An 8,954-nucleotide genomic window follows, 5' to 3' on the forward strand; every position below is an offset into this window, starting at 1 on the left:
TTGAGTGCTGGGATTAAAGGCATGCACCACTATCATCAGGCTGCCTTTAAACTCTTAAACCCCACTTCCAGTGACATAGCTCCTTCAAGAAGGCCATACCTCCTAAACCTTCCCCAAATTGCCACCAACAGGGGACTAATTATTCCCCAGTATGGTGAACATCTCATTCAAACCAACAACAGCCATCCACATGTGTTTGGCTTTTACTCTGGGTGTTCTAGCAAGAAAGACGTTTCTGAAAATATACTGTAGAGTCGTGGTTCTCAATAACAGAAGCTAGACGTTCTTTTCTGATCCTAGGAAAATCTGGGCCTAACATCTGAAGGTTTTTCTTGTCAACTTTTTCTTCTTTTTTTTTTAAAGATTTATTTATTTATTATAAGTGCACTGTAGCTGTCTTCAGACACTCCAGAAGAGGGCATCAGATTCCATTACGGATGGTTGTGAGCCACCATGTGGTTGCTGGGATTTGAACTCAGAACTTTGGAAGAGCAGTCAGTGCCCTTAACTGCTGAGCCATCTCTCTAGCCCCTCTCTTTAACTTAGAGATACACACACACACACTCTGAAACCATATATGCTGAATAATCTCATTTTCAAACTAGATATGTTTTCATATCACAAAAATGCTCATAGTTCCAGACCAAGGATGAACCATTGAAGATGGGTGGACGAAAAGCAACAGCCCTTTTGGAGAGGCCTTTGGGCAGGTAATGGTGACTTACTGGCTGATCTCTGATGCCCTCTGCATTAATGGATACTTAGCAGCATCCTGTTAACTTGTTTTGGCAATGATGAAGTGTGTATGAATTCAAGTTAGCAAAAGTTTATTGCTTGTCTGTTCTGCCCCATTATTATAAGTAAAGAAATAAGGAGCTGGAGAGCATACCAAGGATTATCCACCTGACTCCACACGCTCTTCACTACATACATAACTACAGAGCTAGAGGGAACCCCAGGCTATCCAGTCCACTGTATCTCTCCATTCTCCTCTTCCCCAAGGTACTGCAGATGAGGAGTTTGGGGCTTGCAGGATGGAATTGTTATAAACCAGAGATTGCCACTTGAATCTCTGCGTCTGAGGGTGCATTTGAAAGAAGTGCTGAGAAAGTTAGAGTTTCTTCATTTAATTTTCTTCACGGTGGAGGTGGCTTCAGCTAGCCCCTTCGTTTTGATGCATTCTCTCTACTCAGCTCTGTGGTGACGCGTTTCTGAGCCTTTGTTCCTCACTGTTCATTCTTGCTTCCCATTGGTTCTTTTCTTCAATTGTGTCTTTCCTTTTGTTAGGTCCATTTACCTTCTCTTATGTGTATGAGTGCTTTACCTGCGTGCACATCTATGGATCACAGGCATGCCTGGTGCCTACTGTCTCTATGCCTGTTGCTTTGATTTCTACCTCATTCAGATTCCTATTTTTTTAACCTAAACCACCACCATTGCCTAAATGATCTTCCTGCTTCCAGCCATGCTCCCTCCAAATCAGTCCATATACTTAGCAAGACCTATCCTTCATGCCTTTTAAGTACAGAGACATCTGTATTAAAAAAAAATAGGTGAGCTTGAATAAATGTCAATATCAAGCCGGGTGGCGGTGGCACACACCTGCAATCCCAGTACTCTGGGAGGCAGAGGCAGGCGGATTTCTGAGTTGAAGGCTAGCCTGGTCTACAGAGTGAGTTCCAGGACAGCCAGGGCTATACAGAGAAACCCTGTCTCGAAAAAACCAAATCCAAAAAAACCACACACAAAAAATGTCAATATCAACAGACTCTTCCAAAACTTATGGAAAAGACAGAACAAAATACCAAAAATTGAGAGTTTCCCAAAGTTGGGGTCAGATACCAAATCACAGATATAAGAAGTTTAGAGATAATGTACTAGTCAATTTTGTGTGTCAACTTGACAGAGTCATCAGAAAGGAAGAAGCCTCAGATGAGAAAATGCCTTCATGAGATCCAGCCTTAAGGCATTTTCTCGATTAGTTATCACTGGGGGGAGGGCCCAGCTCAAGGTGAGTGGTGCCATCCCTGGGTTGATGGTCTTGAGGTTTATAAGGAAGCAGGCTGAGCAAGTCCTGTGAATCAAGCCAGTAAGCAGCTCCCCTCCATGACCTCTGCATCAGCTCCTGCCTCCAGGTTCCAGCAATGACAGAAGTGTAAGCCACACAAACCCTTCTTCCCCAACATGCTTTTAGTTCATTGTGTTTCGTGGCAGCAATAGAAACCCTGACTAAGACAGATTCCAAGAAAATTATCCTGATAATGGCACTGAAGGAAACAAAAGACAAAGAGAGGAGCCAGTGAGAAGCTAGAGAGATGCATCTTGCTACAGGGCAGGCCACGCATCGTGTGTCTACACGGAGATGGCACCAGGAAGATGAGAGTCATGTTGGAAAAATAGATCTTCAGTTTAGAATACAAAGCTCAGCAAAGCTATCTTGAGAGTAAAGGACAAAAGATTTTCTCAGATGTAAAGGTAGGAAATGACTGTTAGCAGCAGAACATCCTTGCAAAGTGTTTTATAGAGGGAATGAAATGGTGCAGGTCAGAGACTCAGGCCTATGTAAAGAAAAGAGACTGTCAGAGAAGAAAACAATAACATGACACAAAAACTCTTACTTTTTTGTTATTAATTTAACAGGTAGCAATTTGTTCAAGATACGCATAGCAATTATAATGTCACCTGAAAGTGAGCTAGACTAATTGTTAATACAGATTATAACTCTGGACCAACCACCAAAATACTCCTAAAAAGAGGTATGATTGACATGCTAAGACAAGACAGAAAATGGAGTCATAAATCACACAATTAAAAGCAGAAAGAAGACCTGGGAGGTGGCTCAGTGGATAGGGGAGCTTGCTCTGAAAGGAAGAGACCTCTGTGTTCATCCTCACACTGAAAAAAAAATGTGCAAAGCAAAAATAATAATAATAATAATAATAATAATAAAAATTAAAAAAAAGAAAACCCCCCCAAAAACTCCCAAAAAACCCCAAAACAAAACAAACAAACAAAAAACCGCAAGGCAGGAATAGACCCACATAAATTCGGTCAACTGAGTTTGACAAAGAGGGCAAAGGTAAAGCAAAAGGGAAGGGATGGGCCTGGGGAGATGGCTCCCTGGGGAGAGCCACCTGTTAGGTCCAGCTCTAGGGGACCCAATGCCAGCCACACTGACCGCATAACCACCACTCTACATATACAAGCACAGACATTTTAAAAAATATTTTTAATAGGAAAATCTTTTTAATTTTTGGTAAATGATGCAAGAGTAACTGACAAAATAATAAATCTGGGCAAACCTTATACTTTTTACAAAAAATTGTCTCAAATATGCTTGGACTCTAATACAATGCAAAACTATAAAATTTGTAGAAGATAACATAAGAAATTTAGGAGTTTGGTGATTAGTTTTAGACAGAACACCAAAAAAATATAATTCATAAAAAAAAACTTGGTGAATTAGACTCTGTTAAAATTAAAAACTTCTGCTCAGTGAAAGACACTATTAAGGGAATTAAAAAAGAGCAAACAAACCCCATACTGGAGAAAGATATTTGCAAAGAAAATATGTAGCAAAAGGCTTATATCCAACACACACAGTTATTAAAATTCAGTAATTAAAAAACAGTAAAAATAATTGAACCTTGTAGAAGGCGGTTCTAATGCTAAGATCCTGTTTCCCAATTGGTTCTTGATCTGTCAGTAAAGAAAGCCATGGGTCAATTGTTGGGTGGAAGAGACAAGCAAGACTTTTGGGTCCCTGGAAGAGTCAGGGAGACTCAGGAAGGAGATCAGAGTTTGATATGCTTTGGAGATAGAAGAACTAGGAGCCATGTGAGATGTGCGATGTCAAAGACAGAGTGGCCACATAGGCTGCTCCTATGGGTGGTTGGTCAGAGGAGTTCAGCAACTGAAGTTCAGGGCAAGTGGGAGAGATGGAGATAAGAAATTGTTAAGGGCTTGCTTTTCCAGACGGGGGATAGTAGTGCCCAGCATTTGTACAAAGAAGGTAAGTTAAAAACAAGCAACTGTGTGTGTGTGTGTGTGTGTGTATCTTTTGTCCCAGGATTCAAGGGAACCTGGGTAGGGGCTGGCAGCACCGTCACTTCCCGGAACTAAAGGTGGGTGGAGCAAAACTGCATGCAATAGAATCCAATCTAAAAGATCTGAAGAGTCACCTTGTGAAGAAGACATGCAAATGGGCAAGCCTATTGAAAAGTGTGTGTGTGTCTGTGTGTTTTAACATTTTAAACAAGAGATTAACTTGAGAAACATTAAACTGTGATAGAAAATCCCATTGGCTACTTGACACAATAAAGTAGTAAAAATAGCATTTTCCACAGCACCCATTCATATAAACTATAAACAGTTACACAGTTGCACAGATAAAGCATAATCCTAAAGATACAATGTCTAAGACATCACCAGAGCAGGGTTAAGTTGTGTATACCCAGCTTTATAACAGCATCTGAGGGCCATGATAAACAACTTGTCTTTTTATGAGATCAGTCAATAACTGTGAAGGTCACCAGCATGAATTCCTTATTCGAAGAGCTGAGAACTTCAGTTTTTTTTTTTTAATTTATGTGTTTGAGTGTTTTGCTTACATGTTGTCTGTGCATCAGGTGCATGCACAGAAAAGTTCCAGAAAAGTACAGAAGAGGGCACTGTGTCCGCTGGAACTGGAGTTACAGATGCTTGTGAGCTGTTAAATGGGTGCTGGAAATTGAAAGTAGGTCCTCTGGAAAAGTAGCCAGTGCTCTTAACTGCTGAGCCATCTCTCCAGTCCTGAGCTTCAGAAATCTCAGCTCTCACAATTCAAGTATACAAAAGGACACATCTTCTTTTGTCAAGGAAGTTAAAACAGTTTTGTAGGCACGCACAGGGATTTCAAGGTCAGTGTGGTAGCCTTGCACTTACACGGAGTTAAAGCTTCGAGACATACGTAAAAGGAGTTACAAGTTTCTAACAATCTTTAACAGTTTATACCTCCAGCTCTGAAAACAGTGCAAATGTGTACTATACAGGAGACCACAACAAATATATTGATGATGCTCAAAAGTTTTATTATTACCATTCTAATGTGTGTGTGTGTGTGTCACCGCCCACTGACAAAGCAGTTTTCCAACAGATGAAGAAACAGCCTTTCTCCAGTAGCACTCATTCCAACCTGTCATATAAACTAAGTGTAATAAATCCAGAATTATGCAATTATTCTAGTTTTTAATATTTTGTATGTGTTTTGCCTGCATGCATACGTGTGTACTACATGTCTGCCTGGTGCTTGCAGAAGCCAGAAGAGGGCTGTGGATTCCCTGGGAGCTAGAATTACAGATGATGATCATCAGCTCAATGGGTCCAAAAGAGGGAGGCTTAGCTGAATGGCACACACAGCTCACTCTGTCTCTCTGCCTCTGCCTCTGTCTCTTTCCCAAATTGTTCTTACCTTCTTCTGCCTCCCCCCTTCCCCCCTCTCCCCCCTTCCTGGTTGCCATTGCAAGCATCTTCTTCTACTATATGTGCTCACCATGAGGACATTCTGTTGGGGTTTTGTCTAAGCTCCACCCCACACCTACCTGGCAATAGCCAGGTATGCCCCGCCCCAGAGATCTGGCCCAGTATAAGAGGGGCTACTTGCCCCTCCTCTCTCTCTCTTTGCTCTCCGCTCTCCCATACTCTCTCACCTCTCTGCCCCTGGGGCTCTTCCCCCCCCCTCTCTCTTTCTTTCTCTCCCCCCTTTCCTTCCCGCCGGCTACCCCTTCCCCTTCTAAAATAAAGCCCACGTGGAGCTATCTGGTCTAGCGTGTCTCATTGTGGTTCACAGTTCCACCGCGGCCCGCGGCCCGGCGCCCGTGTGGGCCCGGTCAGCAGCGGCAGCCACAGAAATCAAAGCAGAAACCAACACATTCTACCTCATCTTAGGTCCAAAACAATGGCCTTAGGCTTGTTGCCTAAGCGAAACTCCCCATCGCTTCTTGGCCTTTTGGCTAAGATCAAGTGTAGGACTGAAACTCCCAAAACCATGAGCCAGAAGAAATCTTCCCTTCTTTAAGTTACTTATATATTTTATCACAGCAATTGAAAGCTAATATAGCCAGGCGGTGGTGGCGCACACCTTTAATCCCAGCACTTGGGAGGCAGAAGCAGGCAGATTTCTGAGTTCGAGGCCAACCTGGTCTACAAAATGAGTTCTAGGACAGCCAGGGCTATACAGAGAAACCCTGAAACCCTGTCTTGAAAAACCAAAACAAAAACAAAAACAAAAAAACAAAAAACAAAAAACAATACACAAAAAAACCCAAACAAACAAACAAACAAACAAAAACCCCCGAAAGCTAATGTAGTTCCTTATAAGAGCCTCCTCAAAACTGGTCTGTGCATGTGCAAAGTAGTCCAAACTTAATAGTATGAATTAGGGCTAGAGAGATGGCTCAATGGCTAGGAGCAATTGTTCTTGCAGAGGACCTGGATTCAGTTCCCAGCATCCACTCAGTGGCTCACAACCATCTGCAACTCCAGTTCCTGTGAATCTGATGCCCTCCTCTGTCCTCTTCAGGCACAGTATGCATGTAGTGCACATACAGACAGACAAAATATGCATATATATAAAATAATAAAAATTCTCACTCCGTAATTTATCAGTTGATAACTAAATCTATTGATGAGATTAGAAACTCTGTGATCAATATCACCTGGAGATCAAGTCTTCAGTATTTGACATATTTTGGCAATTTGGACATATTTTATGTCAAAGCCCTAACAGGAGCATTCATGCTTATTCGCATCCATTTAAGAGGAGCAGGTGGCTAGAGATCACAGAGTGATCAACAGTAGCACAAAAGATATGTGGCAATCTGACTCCAGAGTGCCCTAACCGCTGAACAGCATCTGACAGCTCAGTGCCCTGGAGATACACTGCAAACCCTGCACAAATGAAATGTTTCTATCAGCCACATTAAAAATGTTGTAAGAAACAGGTAACATTAATTGGTAAATATGTTTTACTTGCCAAATGTAACAAAACACAATTTGAATGTGTATTCAAGGAATAGTGACAACAAGCAGTTGTTACTGGTGGTGTAGGGGTACTGTGTTGGACACAGAACCTTATGTATACTAGCTGATTATCTACCTCTGAACTCTGATCTCAGCATCAGCATAAGCAGTATTAGGAGCTATTTAAAGTCCTTTTGTGGCAGAAAGTTCTTATTATGTGTCAATCCTGCATTGTTACAAGCCACTGCCAGCTACTGCACTGAACAGCACATGCGCTTTAGACATAACAAGGTAGTAGAGGTCAGTTACAAGGGCTAAGATCTGCTTGCAAAGCTCCTACTATGCACACATTGTTGCAATTTCTCCAGGTTTCCAAAAGGATGTTCTATCATCATGATACATCCTCAGTGCTGCCTTGAGCTGTAGTTTTAATGAATGACTGTAGTTGGTATATCAGGGAACAGGTTTATAGATTTGCTATTATTTTTTCTTTTGAATTCATGATGTGTGGTTGCAATTTCATTATTATCAAGTTGATTTATATCCAGAAGGTAGTGGCATACAGGCTAGGAGGATTTCCTCTCTCCTAAGCAGTTATAGTTAGGGAGAAAAAAAAGCAAGAGGAAGGAGAACATGGAAGTAAGGCCCAGGTATGAAATATTAACCAACGGTGGTCCAGGTTGGGAGAGACAGTGATGTTGACCATCAACTCTGAACAGTGCCTTTCCTGAACCTTAATGTAGGGGTTAGAGATAGTTCTGTAGTGGGGAGGGATTTTTTCATCTAATGGCCTAAACTTAGTGTTAGAAGGAAGTGGTTATTTTAGATTACACTCATTCACCTCTTGGAAGAGGAACAGGAGCTTGAACTTACAGGAGTCCCTCAACTTCCACCTTGCGGATCCTAGGGATTAATCTCAGGTTATCAGGCTTAGTGTGGCCAGTGCTTTCTCTAACCCACTGAGCCTTCTCCCCAGCCCAAAAAGTGATTCTTTTTAAGCAAGTCAAAGATTGTTACTATGCTATAATGGCCATCCTTTCAAGATGAGAGCAAAAATGACTTTAGATTATGTTCTATTTTACTAGATAACACACACACACACAACACACACACACAAACACACACACACACACAGCCTGTAGATTTCAAGGGATAAATGTGACAGTTCATGTTTGTCCTGTAAATGTCTCTGCCCGTCTGTTTTAGTTTTGCCAAATGATCTGAACTGAAGCAATCTTTTTAAGTGGCCGTGGTACACTCAATGGTTTTGAAAGCACCATAACCATTTAGATCCCATGTCATTATCAGCGCACTGTGGCTCTTTTCCAATGCGTGGGGCTTCCTTAAGTGCCCTAAGAATCCACTCACAAATAGGGCAATCCATTGCCCTCTCCACTGAGTAACTCTTCAGACATAAGACTTGAAAATATTCTGAAACATCTGAAACATTAGCAATCAGGGAAGAAACACATACATACGCGTATCAGCTGGGGCCTAGGGAGGGAAGGCCAAGGGTCAGTAGAATAAACAGATTCTTGGGAAACACAGGTAGGGATCTGGACGGCTAACTTGGAGTAGTGGAACCCAAGGTTCTCAGCTTAGGCAATAGATGGAGGGGCTGGTGAGATGGCTTAGCAAGTGAAGGTTCTTGCTCTGCAAGCCTGCTAATGTATGATTGGTTCCAGGAACTTGACAGTTCCAACTAGGTAGGCCTGGAGTGCAGTCCTGAGACCAGGGCCTTCTAGCAAGCTCCAGGGACTATTCTAAATGGCACTCTTGCCTAGATATGTGGGTTTTCAAGAAAAGTTTTTACAACTACCCACAGGTCCTGCTACTTTTTTGTTTTATTTTAGTTTTTCAAGACACGATTTCTCTGTGTAGCCCTGGCTGTCCTGGAACTCACTCTCTAGATCAGGATGGCCTCACAGAGCTCCGTCTGCCCCTGCCTCCTGAGT

This window comes from Apodemus sylvaticus, chromosome 6 (assembly GCF_947179515.1).
Source record: "Apodemus sylvaticus chromosome 6, mApoSyl1.1, whole genome shotgun sequence".
Lineage (NCBI taxonomy): Eukaryota > Metazoa > Chordata > Mammalia > Rodentia > Muridae > Apodemus > Apodemus sylvaticus.